The sequence below is a fragment of the Salvia splendens genome, chromosome 4 (assembly GCF_004379255.2).
Source record: "Salvia splendens isolate huo1 chromosome 4, SspV2, whole genome shotgun sequence".
In the NCBI taxonomy this organism is placed as follows: domain Eukaryota; kingdom Viridiplantae; phylum Streptophyta; class Magnoliopsida; order Lamiales; family Lamiaceae; genus Salvia; species Salvia splendens.
This window is the reverse complement of record NC_056035.1, coordinates 27,463,996-27,481,041: the sequence shown is the minus strand read 5'-3', so window position 1 is coordinate 27,481,041 and position 17,046 is coordinate 27,463,996. Positions and strand designations below refer to the sequence as shown.

The 17,046-nt window shown below is 37.8% G+C and overlaps 3 long non-coding RNA genes across 3 annotated transcripts; 2 read left to right on the top strand and 1 right to left on the bottom strand.

Annotated features, from left to right (window-relative positions):
- Nucleotides 1-6,184: 6,184 nt before the first annotated feature.
- LOC121800239 lies at nt 6,185-10,669 on the bottom strand. Its single transcript, XR_006050459.1, has 3 exons — nt 10,041-10,669; nt 7,185-7,307; nt 6,185-6,223 (listed from the first exon to the last, which is right to left on the bottom strand). It is a non-coding gene; the product is annotated as an uncharacterized LOC121800239 (long non-coding RNA).
- LOC121800238 lies at nt 8,746-10,973 on the top strand. The gene is made up of 2 exons (XR_006050458.1): nt 8,746-9,716; nt 10,664-10,973. It is a non-coding gene; the product is annotated as an uncharacterized LOC121800238 (long non-coding RNA).
- A 2,503-nt stretch (nt 10,974-13,476) lies between these two features.
- Nucleotides 13,477-16,753, top strand: LOC121801264. Its single transcript, XR_006050573.1, has 2 exons — nt 13,477-14,086; nt 16,439-16,753. It is a non-coding gene; the product is annotated as an uncharacterized LOC121801264 (long non-coding RNA).
- The last annotated feature ends 293 nt before the right edge of the window (nt 16,754-17,046 follow it).

The window sequence follows — 17,046 nt, the reverse complement described above, 5'->3', positions numbered from 1 at the left end:
CACTTCTAAACACTTGTGAGTGCATGTATTTCAAGGCGATCAACGAGCTAGTAATGAAAGTGCAACAATAAACTTTGCATGATTTGATTTGTATTCTTGTCAAACTCTTTATTTTTATTGTAACTTTTGAAGACTATTATGAACATGTTTTGATTTATTGAATTGAACTTTTTCCTAGCTCTTATGATTGTTTTGCTTGTTCTTGTGCTTTTATTGTTCTTTTGTTTGGCCAACCTTAGAACTATGTCCGTTTAGCTAGATTAATCGAGAGATAGGTAGTTTTACGTGGTAAAAGGAACGAATACAACACATAGATTTTTCTGCACTCAAGAGAGGGGACCCTTTGTGAGGGCTTGAGTCTTAGGAACTTAAGGAGTTAGAATCTATTATATGGGAAGGAGACTTTGATAGTTAGAGTCTAATCTACTAGATAGGTGCACACGACAGAGCGCATATCCTAGAATCACGAATTTCCTAATAATCCTAGAGACATATAAAGATAAAGGTTCTGTGAGATTAATCATCATTAGGTCGTAGTAGTTGGATCGTAAAACTCTACATTCTTTAGCCTTAGCCTGCTTTGTATTATTTTGTTTTTATACTTTCTTTTATTTGTTTATATTTTTCTCTATTTTAATCAATCAAATCCAAAACTCCATGTCTCTAAATAGTATATGACGCTTAGTATATGATAGCTAGTTGCAATCTTATTCCATGTGTTCGATATTCCGGTACTGACCTTTAGCTACACTAGAACTACCCTGTAAACTTGCAGGTATTTTTAGTGCTAATAAATAGTGCATCACTTTACGGGGCTATAACTTGGAGTTTAAAGAAACAAGACACGATAGCACTATCATCCTCTGAAGCCGAGTATGCAGCAGCTACAACAGCAGCACGCCAGGCTTTGTGGCTCTAAAAATTGATTATTGATTTTCTCCTTGATCAGCTAATGTTATATATTGTGACAACAGATGAGCAGTCTGCTGATATTTTTACTAAATCGCCTTATCACAATGAAGCTACTGTTATATATTGTGACAACAGATGAGCAGTCTGCTGATATTTTTACTAAATCGCTTCGATAAGCCAAACATCAATTTTTCACATATCAGCTAGGATTATGTGAGTCTCAATCAAGGGGGAGTGTTGAATGGTTATTCAATTATTTATGTAAATATTGGATAAGTTAGGAGTTGGTTATTACTCTCTTCCTCTGCGAATATGAATCTCATATCTTTTTGGCACGAGTTTTAAGAAATGTTAAGAAAAGTTGGTGGAAGAGTTAGTGGACTATGGGTCCCACTTGTATATACTCCCTCCGTCCCAGCCTAAGCGAGACATATCTATTTTGGTACAAGAATTTAGGTAGTGGTGTTTAGTGAATTAAATTATTAATAGTAAAGTAAGAGAAGGAGCAAAGTAAGAAAGAGAAAGAGAGAAGATAAAGTAAGAAAGAGAAAGAGAAAGAGAGAAAAGGTAAAAGAGAGATAGAGTAAGAAAGAGAAAGAGAAAATAAAGTAAGAGAGATGATAAAGTAGGAGAGGTAAGAGGATAAAGTAGGAGATAGGAGTTAGTTGATTGTTGCCAAAAAAGGAAACGTCTCATTAGGTTGGGACGTATAAAAAAGGAATACGTCTCACTTAGGCTGAGACGGAGGGAGTATTAGTTTTAAATGATATGCGAGTGGAATGAGTTAGTGGAATGTGGGGTCTCTTTACCAGTTATGGTAATTATGAACCGGGACTCCTATTCGCTGACGGAAGGAGTACTAGATTAGGATAATGTTAGTTATGGAAGTTATGGATATCAGTTATGGATGGAAGTTAGGAAAAGTAGTTATTCTTAGTATTATAAAAGTGTGGATGTATACTACGTTTATACATATGTTTTATCAATAATAGAACCAAAGGTTTAAGCCTAATTTTTACTTTGATAAGATTATACCACAATAGCCTAGTCGCCGCCCTTGCGACCCACCCCCAGCAGCGGCAGTCTCTCCCTTTCCCAGTGAAGGTAGTATTATTTTTGTATTTCTTTTCTTTGGATTATTTATGTTTGAAAATAATACTATATGATTCTATATGTGTTTAGTGTATATTGGTGTGTATGATTTTAAAAAAATTAAAATTAAAATCAAAATTGGAATTGGATACCTGAAAGCATACATGGATCGGATAGCGGGTATTGGGTTTGGGGAAGTTCGGGATAGGTACCCGTAATTTTCGGACTGGGTATCCGTGGGTACCCGACCTGACAAGCTGAAGCCCCAAATTCTACTAACCTTATTTCACTCACATTTTATTATAAAACTAATAGCAGTATGTAAATATGAGATCCACATTCCAATATCTATTTTAACCAACTTTCCTTTACATTTCTTAAAATTTGTGTTGAACGTAATTGGGACTGCTAAAGTGGGACAGAGGAAATAATATTATTTCTTACCACCATTTAAAGAGTCATTTTAACGCATTGTGGAGGAAGATGCGATAACGAAAATTTTTTGGATTAAGTAAAGTAAAGAGTAGTTGATGAAACCATACTAAACAGTGAATTATCCAACAAAAATTATGGGATACATACATTGAGATGATGCTAAATTCAGCTAACTTTCAGTCTCTAGAATATATACATTGTGATAACCATAGACAAAGTAGCACAAATCACAATTAGAGAACGAATCATTAAATAACAAGTAGATAAAATTCGATAGTTGGTCCTGAAGCTTCTCATCTTCTCTGTCCTTGATCACAACTCTAAGATGGATGATGGAAGATGGATGGAAGAATAAGAAATATGAATTTGAATTTGTGAAACTGGAACCTGCAACGCTCCGTCCCTTAACCGTCCCTTAAATTACTATTCATTCAATTTCATTTTTTATTTTTATATCCAACTCAATTCAATTAAAACAAACACATTTCATTAAAATTAAAATAACATTACAACATAAAACAAAAATACAACTTAAAATTCAAAAAAATAAAAAAAGACATAATTAAAATCCTAAAAAATAAAAATGACATAATTTAAAATACAATTTTATAGAGACATCCTTGAATGTTTTATGTTTCACTTTCGATGCGGGACAAAATCATTCAATGATGTCTCTATAAAAGAGAAACAACCAAGAATGAGTTTGTCCCACATCGAAAGTGATACATAAAACATTCAATGATGTCTCTATAAAAGAGAAACAACCAATAATGATTTTGTCCTCTATAAAAGAGAAACAACCAAGAATGATTTTGTCCCACATTGAAGGTGAAACATAAAACATTCAAGGATGTCTCTATAAAAGAGAAACAACCAAGAATGAGTTTGTCCCACATCGAAAGTGAGACATAAAACATTCAAGGATGTCTCTATAAAAGAGAAACAACCAAAAATGATTTCATAAATTCGCAAGCCCATCAAATATATGGGGTATTACGAATTTCTTGTATTCATTTATTTGTAAAAATTGTTTTTAAAAAGTATTTTAAAAGTATTTTTTTTTATAAATTCGCAAGCCTATCAAATATAAAAACAATTTTTATAAATAAAAAGTATTTTTTTTAAAATTCATTTTTTTAAAAAAAAATTGATTTATTGCGTCAGCGTGACGACGCCCACTCGCGGGCCGGCGAGTGGGCGTCACGCATAGCGCAGGGGCGCGCCACGTCGCCACGGAGCGTGGCATGACAGCCCGTCCCGTGTCTCGCATGCACGGGTCGCGGGACGGGACGATGTGCCGCAACGCGTCGCGTGAGCGTTCCGTCCCTCCGCGACGGAACGCGGGACGGTGGCGCGCCGCGTTGCGGGTGCCCTGAGCCATACGCAGCAGCTTAAACAGTCCTATGAACAAAGGTCGATTTTCAATGCCAACTTCTACCTACTGCACAATAAACCTAAAAATAAAAGCATTGGTTATCGGAACTTGACCAGAAAGCATTAGCTTTGTTAACAAGTTGAAAAATGCAAAGAAAGCAAGTGAGTTTGAGCGGTGGAAATTTAGAGAGAACTTGAACGGAATTCGAGAGCTTCATTAACTATGCACAACATGTAAAGAAAGCTGTAAAACAAAGCAATTAAATCTAAACTAAACTACCAACTATAATGTGAGCACAAGCTCTCCATTTGTAGACAAAAATGCTGCTGCAACTGTTCTCATTCACTTGAGTTGCACATCTAAGTGAATGGCGGGCATGTTTCGATCTCATAGGACGATTTCCGAAAAATTTATGTTTAAATTTAAGAAATAAAATCAATTCTTGAACACATGTTGATAGACAATTTATATGTAAAAGGATCTTAAGCACATTCCTAAGAATTACAGAATATATCAAACTCTAAATCTAGAAAAGAGAAAATAACATAACTTGAGAAGTTTATTATTTTTTGATGTGTTGCACTTAGGATTTTTGAACCCCACTTATAGAAATAATGGGGATCAAATTTTCTCTTCAACCTGGATGTAACTATTCCGTGAATTATACTCCCTCCGTCCCGGACTACTCGCACATTTCCTTTTCGGCACAGAGATTAAGGAATGAGTGTATAGCAAAGTCAACAATTGCGGCTGTAGGTGATAATTTTTACTAAAAATGGAAAGAGTGCAAATAACTTGGGACGCCCAGAAAGGAAATAAGTGCAAGTAGTCCGGGACGGAGGGAGTATATACTATGATGATGCATATCGTATACCATATGTATACGAATAGAAACGATAAAACGTAACTCTGGTAAGAGCATCTCCAGTGGGCGGACATCCCACTCGGACATCCACTAGGACATCCCAAAAACACCTCCTGCCACGTCACTAGGACATCCCACCCCACTGCCACATCACTAGGACATCCCCTGCATATCCGCCCTTCCCATCGCCCTTCCCACTAGGACATCCCGCAATTAAAAAAATCACAATAATTTAATTTTAACATAAACAAAAAGTACGGGAAAGCAAAATACGGAAAAATTACGGGAAATACTTGAAAAGGGCAAACATACAAAGTCATAAAACATAAAAAAAAAAAAACAAATTTAGGAAAAAAAGAAAAATACATAATCATGAAAAAAAAAATACATAGTCCAACATCCCCGGCTCACTCCGCACTGTCCTCGTCGTCCGTGCAAATGAAATGAAGTTCAACGAGCCGTATATATAGAATTTAAAAAAAAAAAAAAAATCAAATATCGGACGTCCGACCGGGACGTCCGACCTTCGCCACAGTGGCGCCCGTCCACCCGCCCGTCCCCGGGACGTCCGAGGACACCCGACGTCCTCACGGGACGTCCGTATCCGACCTCCGACCTCCCAACGGCGGACGTCCCGTCGCCCTTCCCGGTGTCCGACCGGACGTCCTACCGGAGGGGCGCCATAGGAGATGCTCTAAGAAGCTTCTCTTTCAACTATATCTTATGCGATAAAATTATTTTCATAAATTTAGAAGGTATTTAATGAGCTTAGCTAGAGATATAAGGATATTTGGATTGGCCTTATCATAATAGACTTCTCTTTAATTGAACAAGCCCAATTTGATTAATTTTTTTTAACAAATATTAGTAAGTGTCACTCTAGTTTTAATTTATGCAAAACTATATTTAAATACAGAAACGCAAAACAATATCATGCGTAGGGCATTTTTAGGTCATTGTTAGTTTATTTTTAGGTCATACTAACAAAGCATAACCTAAAATGATCTTAACATGACATTAAACTCAAATCTTATAATATGACTTAAATCTGCTTAATTATGACCTTCCGTGTTTTTGGTTAATTATTGACCATTAGATCATCTAATCCTAGGGCCAAGATTTGAGTTGCATTTCTGGATTTAAACACATACTTATTTTGATCATCTCCCGTGCCACTATTGTGATTAATATTGATTTACCACCTAAATCTAGATTACATAATCTAATCTCCTATTTTAATAGTTCATTTGTCACGACCGCACTTTCTAGGGATAGAAAGCCCGGTTGATCGTGACTAGGGGAGGATGAAAGAAACGGGGAAGAAAGGGGAAAACCGTGGCACAACTGAAACTTGAACCGAAATAACTCAAATAATATATATCAGAGTGCACGATAGAAAGAGCGCAAACTCGACTTTTACATTGCAGCGGAAGAGTCAAGAGCACATAACGTCATGTATGGAGACACGTCGCATCCGAGTACTATTCTATCGAAGGATCTTCATTGTCTATGCTCAACACCGCCCGCTGTCATCACTGCTCAACCTGCACATTTTTAAAACATATGCAGGGCTGAGTACTTGGTGTACTCAATGGACACATGCCGAAATATATTTTACTGAAAAACTAGTTTTGTCAAGCCACTCTTTGAGTGAACTCGGGGTTTTAGGAAAAGGTCCGAGAACACTTAAACATTTTCCTTTTTTTTTCCTTTTTCAAAAGTGATCTGTCGATCTATTTTCCTAGAACATATGTCGTATCTAACTAACTCCTGGGGAACAGAAGCCCACTAACCTCCTAGTGAACAGAATTCACGAATCTCCTGGTGAACCGGAATGCATGGGCTTATCCCACTTACAAACCCGAATTCACTAACTCCTGGTGAAACGGAATGTATGGGCTCATTCCACTTACAAACCCGAATTCACAAAACTGAATCTCCTGGTATAGTAGGGACATCGCCTTGCTAGTCAATCAGATAGGCAATGTTCAAAATAAAACATGGCTTGACATAACTTTCGCAACTTTATTTTCCTCGTAAACATATTTGGAACAAACTCATTTCTATCGGTCAAAGCCGAACTCAAAACTTTCAAAACTTCATTTTCCTCGTAAACATATTTGGAACAAACTCATTTCTATCGGTCAAAGCCGAACTCAAAACTTTCAAAACATCATTTTCCTCGTAAACATATTTGGAACAAACTCATTTCTATCGGTCAAAGCTGTGACGACCCAAGAACTTGGGTCAAGAAATTATTAGTCCTAAATGACCTTTGGTTTATGCCTATATTAGTAATAAGTATTTTTTTATGTATTTAAACTAGATTTATTAAAATATTAGAGAAGAAAAATAAGGGGAAAGCCACTAAGTGAGCCTAGTTGGGGATAATTACAAAAAAAAAGAGCCCAATTCTTCTCTTTTAAGAGAAGAATCGAGAAACACACACACATTGAAAAATTTAGCTCTTGAAGTAAAATAGAAGCTCTCTCTCTCGGTATCAACCTTCTGCTGTGAACGGACTACCAATTCGCTCACCGCCGTGCACTCTAGGGTCCAAGACTCCTTGATTAGACTGCCCCCTTCTAATCTCCTCACTTTTTCCTCCATGGAAGTAAAAACCTAGAGCTTGAAGGCAACACCAATGTTAAGTTGGCATAATAAGGTAGGAGCTCAACTTTTGCTTAATTCGCCTTGTAGACACGAAATTAATCATAGAAACTCTCTTACTTTTCGATTTTGTGTTGTTTCCTTTAATTGCCTTTGAGTGGAGTATTTTTACATGTTATTGGAGACAATGTTTATCCTTGTTTCATTTTATGAACTCTTGCTTATTTCATAAATATTGGTGACTTGTGGAAGACTAAATATGTTTGAATTAGTTTCTGCATTGCCTATTATAGTTATGGAAATGGAGATGGAAATTTCCACAGTGGGAATATGAGTTTTGAAAATTACAATTGTACCTTCGAATTTGTTGAATTTATTACACTGATGGATTGAGAATTCCATAATATTTTACGTTGTACTTCCTTGTTATTGTATAGTGGTGGATGAAATGTTATAGCCTTGGGATTCTGTGGAATGGCACATAGATAGTCCGTAGGATGCCAGTCCTATCCTATGGAATGATTAGCCTCCCTTCTATAATATTCTATGGATGGCATAACTTCCATTCTGAATCTATCCCAAAGGCTCAAGTGGTCTCCATCTCGGCCTGTTATATAGCTTCTGTGATGAAATATGAAGTATTTGAGAGTCTTGTTTCAAGGCCTTTTGTATAAAGATTTAATATTCAAATAGTTTGTGTGCGTTAGCTACAAAGTGCACATTTGATTTAATTATTGGAGTGTGTCTGATATTGCACTCTGTTATTTATGTTGTTGCAATCCCACTAATTTAACCAATAACTTAATCTTCTATTGCTTGCATTCTTGTAGATTCAACAAGGGAAAAGTAGATTGGGGGAAATTCGGCACGATAGCACACATGCCTCTGTTCCTTCAATGCTGCTTGTATATACTTTTGAACTTAAACGCTAGTGGCATATACTTAAGCTTTTGGAGTGTAATTATTTTGTTTGCCTGTAACTGACTTTTGGTGATAAAGTTTAATTAGCTATGATCTTAGTTAAATGTTTACATTAGAATTTTTCATGAGCCTTATCCTCTATGTTGGGTTTGGGGGGTTACAAAAGCCGAACATAAATATCAACAAAAGCTACACTTCACAAGCACTCATAAGGCAACACATAACATCATATAAATCACATCACTTTCACTTTAGGTAAATAGCACTTTTCATAATACCTCACATTAAATAGCAAGCTCGCACTTAACATCACATCTTAAATAGAAGCACATGTAAGCATACTTTAAACAGAAAGCCTTAAAAATATCTTAGTTCGAAAGCTCACATAAAAACACTTTAGTTCGACAGCCCACATAAAAACACTTTAGTTCGAAAGCCCACCTCGTTCGCTTAAAACTCCTTAACTTGAATTTTCCTGACTCCACACTTAACTTGCAGAGATAGCCTTTTGAAAACATACAACGTACTAATAAGACTCGAGAAATTCTTAAACTTTAATTAGAATGCATGCCCCTAATTAATCATGGCCCAAGAACTTAATTAGAATTCCAGCTCAAAACCAAATTAATTTCAGCCCAGACTTCCTTGTGAATTAATTCCATCCGACATATCTTCAATTTCCTATTTCTTGGCCCGATTCTCTTCAAATGGGGCAGCCCATTTCGATCCAAACAAAAAAATAGTCCATCTTGTTAAATTCCAGCCCAGCTCTTGGACTAAAATATATTGGTAACACTACTTATTTAATTCCTTTAGCCCAAACTTATCACAATAAAAACTCTTGGCCCCAATTCGAAAGCCCGATCTAATTGTTGGTGGCCCAATGATTTCTCCTTTACTATTTCCATCGTATCCTCCTCCCTCTCTCTTCTCAACTTAAATCAAAATCCTTAGAACAGTAGACTCCATTCACTCTCTTCTTCTTACCGACAAAACGCAACACCGCCGCCGGCGGACACGCACAGGCGGCGGTCTCGCCGCTCCGGCTTCCCCTCGTCAAACTCTCATCTCTCTCTTTCTCACTTCCGTCGGCTCTGTTGAGCTCCCTCTCATCTCTCAATTCGAAATTTCTCCCAATTTTAGAGACCCAATTTGCGGACCTCCGCCGTCAGCTTAGGGCCGCCATCATCGGCTCCGGCTACTTGGTTCTATCAGCCGAGGCTCCGATTCTCCTCTGTACTCACAACAGCGTCAGCTCTCCGCCGCTGCTTCTTGGTGAAACAGAGCCGTCGCCACCGATCGAAGCTGCCACGGTGATGCCCCCTCTGTTAGGTTCGAGTTTGAGTAGCCCCTTTCTCGGCCTCTGCCCCTGCTGATGCCTCGCACGAGCAGCTACTGCCTCATCGCTGTCAAGTGCCGTTGCTGCCCCGATGAGTCAGTGTGTCTGCCTTCGTGGCCTCGCCGTCGCCGGTAGTCATTGTGCAGCCCTTCCGGCCCTAAAGCTAAGTTCGTTTTGCCTTAACACACTTTGATTGATTGTGAATTTTGGGCAGTAGCTATATGGTTTTGAAGGTCTTGGCTATGCGTGCTAAAGCTTTGTTCTTCGTTGGTAGCCATGATAATTTATTACTGATCTTGGGCTAAATGCAACTTATGATATTTCTTGTTCCAAGTTGTGTGATTTGGAAATCCTAAAGCTCTTAAGTTCTTGAGCATTAAACATGATTTTCTATACTTGCTACTGTTACGAGGTTTCTATTTCCATGTCTCTATGTTCTTGAGCCTAGCATGATGTCTTGAAACAAAAGCAGAGGTGTGCTAGTGTTTTACCTCTTTCTCGATGACTCCTTCGAACACCGGACTGCCCTTAAGCTCGCCGCCACTCCTTCCTCTCTTGCTGCACATCTTGTGATTTGTGAACGTTGAGAGGTGTGAGGAAGGAGATGGTGGTGGGGCTGGTATTTATAGCCAAAATTCCTTGGCATTTTGTGTCTAATTTGGGTTAAAGATTCTCTCTTCTTTTTTATTTTGGGCTTAAAGCTTCACTACTAAATTGGTGTAAGGCATTGGAGAGCTCCAATTTCTAATTTGAGCTAACAACTAACCTCTCTTTTGAGCTGAGCTAAAAAGCCTTTTCGCCTAGTTTGTGCAACCTTTGGGGAACTCACTAATTGATAATTCATTGTTATTTTATTCTTGGGAGTCGGATATGTTTTTTCCTTTTTGACAACATGATGAGCTCTACGTTTTTATTTTATGCCTCCTTGTCCTTACTTTAAACCTTGAAGATAGTATTGCAGAGGTTCTCCTTAGGATTTATTTGATACTTTTCCATTTGTGTACAAGTCTTTTCTTCTTGAACTTGGGTTATATGGCTTCTTGCCAAATTTGTGTAATTCTTTGCCTTAAAATTGGTTGATCTAATGAGTCCTCTTTTGGTGATTGACTTGCAGGGATTGGCTGTCATTTTTTTTTGGAGCTTTGTGTAGGTTGGATCGAGAGAGAAGATAGTAGAACATGCTGACCTCATCTTCCATGTCCATTTCTCAAAGTAGCAAACTATAACTCCTTGATTCTTGTGTTTGCCAAAATATGATTGTATATGGTTACTGTATGGTTAGAGTGGGTAGGACCTGTAGAGTAGTGTTGTCTATTTGCACTTGTAGGCATATGTATGTATTTCAAAAGTTGTACTCTCAACCATAACTCTTGTATTTCTATTTTTTCCAACAACTTGTAATTCAAAACTTAAATTTCCTTGCACTTTAATTTCCCATCGTCTCTTCATCCTAAATTTTTTTATACTCCGAAATATGTGCACGAAAAACTCGGGGTGTTACATTCTACCCATCTTAACAAAAAATTTCATCCCAAAATTTGGTTAAGTCCTTTACACCGTTCTCATTTTATTCCAATTGTTTCTTCATTTTATTCCAATTGTCATGTTTCCTTTTCTTAATCGTGGTGTTTTCTTAACACATTTTAACTGAAGGAATTGACCAATTCCTCAACTGTTGAGCCCCTCTGCTAAAATCAATTCAGGCTTCTCTTCATAGCTCCAATATGGTTTTCTTATCCTTTCCTTTTGTGTTCTTTCTCATATTCTACTCCTTCTGATATTCTCATTCTTTTTATCGCTCGAGAAAGCAATAGTGATCTTGGAAATTATTCCATTAAGTTCGAGGTCGTACCATGTTCTAGAAGGCATGCATCCTAAAGCACACTATGTTCTGAGAGAAGCGTCTAAGTTCTCTACTCTACAGGTCTCGCTGTTTGAAAACTCAACTCATAAAAGATATCATGTTCTCTTTCAAAAAAAAATTTCTAACTAACAGTAAACATCACTGTGGAAAGATTTTCTGACTTTCACTTTGAAAAAATAAACTATTTTCTCACTTCAAAACTCACTTTTTGTAAAACACAACAAAGTACTTTTCTCCTTTTTAAACTGAAACTGTTCCACAAAGGGAATATACTTTCTCTACTACACAATACTTTTCCAATATCCCCTCTTTTTTTGAAAATAAAAAGTTACCTCTTTTCCTGGTTGAGCTTGACGAGTAGGGGTGTTGAGCCTTCGACGTTTAACATGTTAGTCTAGAGGTACGATTCTAGACTAAGATTGAAAGAAGACTCTTGGGTCCAGAGCAGAAAGAAAATTGCTCTGATACCACTCTGTCACGACCACACTTTATAGGGATAGAAAGCTCGGTTGATCGCGACTAGGGGAGGATGAAAGAAGTGGGGAAGAAAGGGGAAAACCGTGGCAGAACTAAAACTTGAACCGAAATAACTCAAATAATATATATCAGAGTGCACGATACAAAGAGCACAAACTCAACTTTTACATTGCAGCGGAAGAGTCAAGAGCAGATAACGTCGTGTATGGAGACACGTCGCATCCGAGTACTATCTTATCGAAGGATCTTCATCGTCTATGGTCAACACCGCCCGCCGCCATCACTGCTCAACCTGCACATTTTTAAAACATATGCAGGGCTGAGTACTTGGTGTACTCAGCGGACACGTGCCGAAATATATTTTACTAAAAAACTAGTTTTGTCAAGCCACTCTTTGAGTGAACATGAGGTTTTAGAAAAAGGTCCGAGAACACTAAAACATTTTCCTTTTTTTTTCCTTTTTCAAAAGCGATATATCGATCTATTTTCTTAGAACATATGCCTTATCTGACTAACTCCTGGGGAACAGAAGCCCACTAACCTCCTAGTGAACAGAATTCACGAATCTCCTGGTGAACCGGAATGTATGGGCTTATCCCACTTACAAACCCGAATTCACTAACTCATGGTGAAACGGAATGTATGGGCTCATCCCACTTAAACCCGAATTCACAAAACTGAAACTCCTGGTCTAGTAGGGACATCACCTTGCTATTCAATCAGATAGGCAAAGTTCAAAACAAAACATGGCTTGACATAACTTTCGCAACTTTATTTTCCTCGTAAACATATTTGGAACAAATTCATTTCTATCGGTCAAAGCCGAACTCAAAACTTTCAAAATTTCATTTTCCTCGTAAACATATTTGGAACAAACTCATTTCTATCGGTCAAAGCCGAACACAAATATCAACAAAAGCTACACTTAACAAGCACTCATAAGGAAACACATAACATCATATAAATCACATCACTCTCACTTTAGGTAAATAGCACTTTTCATAATACCTCACATTAAATAGCAAGCTCGCACTTAACATCACATCTTAAATAGGAGCACACGAAAATACTTTTCGTAAAAACTGTAAACAAACATTAAACAGAAAGCCTTAAAATTATCTATCTTAGTTCGAAAGCTCACATAAAAACACTTTAGTTCGAAATCCCACATAAAAACACTTTAGTTCGAAAGCCCACATAAAAACACTTTAGTTCGAAAGCCCACCTCGTTCGCTTAAAACTCCTTAACTTGAATTTTCCTGACTCCACTCTTAACTTGCGGAGATAGCCTTTTGAAAACAAACAACGTACTAATAAGGCTCGAGAAATTCCTAAACTTTAATTAGAATGCATGCCCCTAATTAATCATGGCCCAAGAACTTAATTAGAATTCCGGCTCAAAACCAAATTAATTTCAGCCCAAACTTCCTTGTGAATTAATTCCATCCGACAAATCTTCAATTTCCTATTCTCCGGCCCAACCAATGAAAATTCCAGCCCAGCTCTTGGACTAAAATATAATGGGTACACTACTTATTTAATTCCTTTAGCCCAAACTTATCACAATAAAAACTCTTGGCCCCAATTCGAAAGCCTAATCTAATGGTTGGTGGCCTAATGATTTCTCCTTTACTATTTCCATCGTATCCTCCTCCCTCTCTCTTCTCAACTTAAATCAAAATCCTTAGAACAGTAGACTCCATTCACTCTCTTCTTCTTACCAACAAAACGCAACACCGCCGCTGGTGGACACGCACAGGCGGCGGTCTCTCCGCTGCGGCTTCCCCTCGGCAAACTCTCATCTCTCTCTTTCTCACTTTCGTCGGCTCTGTTGATCTCCCTCTCATCTCTCAATTCGAAATTTCTCCCAATTTTAGAGACCCAATTTGCTGACCTCCGCCGTCAGCTTAGGGCCGCCATCATCGGCTCCGGCTACTTGGTTCTATCAGCCCTTACTCCTCACTCGTCGGCTGCGAGGCTCCGATTCTCCTCTGTACTCACAACAGCGTCTGCTCTCCGCCGCTGCTTCTTGGTGAAACAGAGCCGTCGCCACCGATCGAAGCTGCCACGGTGACGCCCCCTCTGTCAGGTTCGAGTTTGAGTAGCCCTTTCTCGGCCTCTGCCCCTACTGATGCCTCGCACGAACAGCTACTGCCTCACCGCTGTCAAGTGCCGTTGCTGCCCCGATGAGTCCGTGTGTGTAGCACCCCGGAAAATTTTGACTTTTTTTTATTATTATTTTTTATTTGATGGCTTATTTTCGTTTTATTAATGTGGATGTTGATTTGGAAATGCATTTTTGTGAATTGATTTCTATGTGGTTGTGTTAACGATGTGAAATTAATGGTTGAGAGTTATTTTGAATAATATAATATGTTTTCCAAGGGGGCGGATTTAATTAAGTGGGCTTTCTTTTCAAACCTCTTTATTTTCCAAAAATATTACGTGGTGTTATAAGGATGGTTTAACTGTTATGTCATGCCATGTTTTTGTTTGTGAGATTGTTGCATGATGCCTAGTTCGTCTGAGCTTGCTCCGTTAGGCTATAGGGTTGTGTTGTGAAACGAATTCGGATCTGAGTAGGGCCGCAAACCCTATCAGGCTGTGTACACTGGTGGGATCGTGAGCCGTCCTTGCTAGTCGGCCGGTCTCGTGGGCGAATAGTGTGGCCACACTTTCGTCGCACTGTGATATGATGATTGTGATTGATGGAATGATGTGAAAAGTGGGGAGATAAATTGTCTGGCCAGACTTGAAATGTTTCTGTGTTCTCGTGATATTTCTTACTACATATAAAACTCGAGATCACTGGTATGGATGGCATAACTAATATAAAATGTTTTCGGCATGAGCCCATTGAGTACAACATGTACTCAGCCCTGCATATTATTTTTCTTATGTGCAGGTTGAGCGGGATGTTGCGGAGGATGTTGAGTTGGCCTTAGGATGCGATGTGTCTTCATACATAGACGTTATCCTTGACTCTCTTTAAACCTTATTTCCGCTGCTATGTTTTTTTTTAACTATGTTTCACTACTTTAATCTTTTCCGTACTATGTTTGAGTATGTTTTAGTTGTGTCAGGCTTGAAACGAGTATTTACAATGTTACTTGAAAATGATGTCTCTCGCTCTTTAAACTAAATGTTTTCTTAGGAGTTGATTGAGTTTTAATATTTATTGTTTCTCCGCTGCTTCTTTTAAAAGTGTTTATCATAAGTCGTTTTTTTAATAGTAAAATTATAACTTTAAGCTACTTTAAAACAAAAAAAAAGTTTTTTCATCCTTTAAGTTAATTAAGTTTTCATAAAAGTTTATCACAGAGTGGTATCAGAGCACTCTGTCACGACCGCCCATACTAGGGATACTACAAACGCGGCGATCGTGATACAACATGCAAGGGTAGCTTTTTTGAAAACTTAATTAACTTAAAGGATGAAAAACATTTTGGTTTAAAGAAGTTTAAAGTTATAACTTTTCTATTAAATAAAAACGACTCATAATAAATACCTTGAAAAGAAAGCAGCGGAGGAAAATAAATGCCTTCGTGGCCTCGCCGTCGCCGGTAGGCATTGGGCAGCCCTTCCGGCCCTAAAGCTAAGTTCTTTTTGCCTTAACACACTTTGATTGATTGTGAATTTTGGGCAGTAGCTATATGGTTTTGAAGGTCTTGGCTATGCGTGCTAAAGCTTTGTTCTTCGTTGGTAGCCATGATAATTTATTACTGATCTTGGGCTTAATGCAACTTATGATATTTCTTGTTCCAAGTTGTGTGATTTGGAAATCCTAAAGCTCTTAAGTTCTTGAGCATTAAACATGATTTTCTATACTTGCTACTGTTACGAGGTTTCTATTGCCATGATTCTATGTTCTTGAGCGTAGGATGATGTCTTGAAACAAAAGCAGAGGTGTGCTAGTGTTTAACTCTTTCTCGATGACTCCTTCGAACACCGGATTGCCCTTAAGCTCGCCGCCACTCCTTCCTCTCTTGTTGCACTTCTTGTGATTTGTGAACGTTGAGAGGTGTGAGGAAGGAGATGGTGGTGGGGCTGGTATTTATAGCCAAAACTCCTTGGCATTTTGTGTCTAATTTGGGTTAAAGATTCTCTCTTCTTTTTTATTTTGGGCTTAAAGCTTCACTACTAAATTGGTGTAAGGCATTGGAGAGCTCCAATTTCTATTTTGAGCTAACAACTAACCTCTCTTTTGAGCTGAGCTAAAAAGCCTTTTCGCCTAGTTTGTGCAACCTTTGGGGAACTCACTAATTGATGATTCATTGTTATTTGATTCTTGGGAGCCAGATATGTTTTTCCCTTTTTGACAACATGATGAGCTCTACGTTTTTATGCCTCCTTGTCCACTCCTTACTTTAAACCTTGAAGATAGTATTGTAGAGGCTCTCCTTAGGATTTATTTGATACTTTTCCATTTGTGTACAAGTCTTTTCTTCTTGAACTTGGGTTATATGGCTTCTTGCCAAATTTGTGTAATTCTTGGGTGACTTAAAATTAGTTGATCTCATGAGTCCTCTTTTGGTGATTGACTTGCAGGGATAGGCTGCCATTTTTTTTGGAGCTTTGTGGAGGTTGGATCGAGAGAGAAGATAGTAGAACATGCTCACCTCATCTTCCATGTCCATTTCTCAAAATAGCAAACTACAACTCCTTGATTCTTGTGTTTGCCAAAAGATGATTGTATATGATTACTGTATGGTTAGACTGGGTAGGACCTGTAGAGTAGTATTGTCTATTTGCACTTGTAGGCATATGTATGTATTTCAAAAGTTGTACCCTCAACTATAACTCTTGTATTTCTATTTTTTCCAACAATTTGTAATTCAAAACTTAAATTTCCTTGCACTTTAATTTCCAATCGTCTCTTCATCCTAATTTTTTTTATACTCTGAAATCTGTGCACGAAAAACTCGGGGTGTTACATCATTTCACTTTTTTAAAATTTCCTATATCCGTTACTTAATTACGCTTAGTGACTAGCTTAATACTCTAATACATTTTTTTTTCTAAAGTGGTCTAAGAGTTCCATAATTACCTTATATTATTCTAATGAAATAAATTTTAACTAGCTAGGTAGGTTTATATTAGACATAACTTGATAAGAACATCTCTTGATCAACTGTCTTTTCTATATTTTTCTCTTT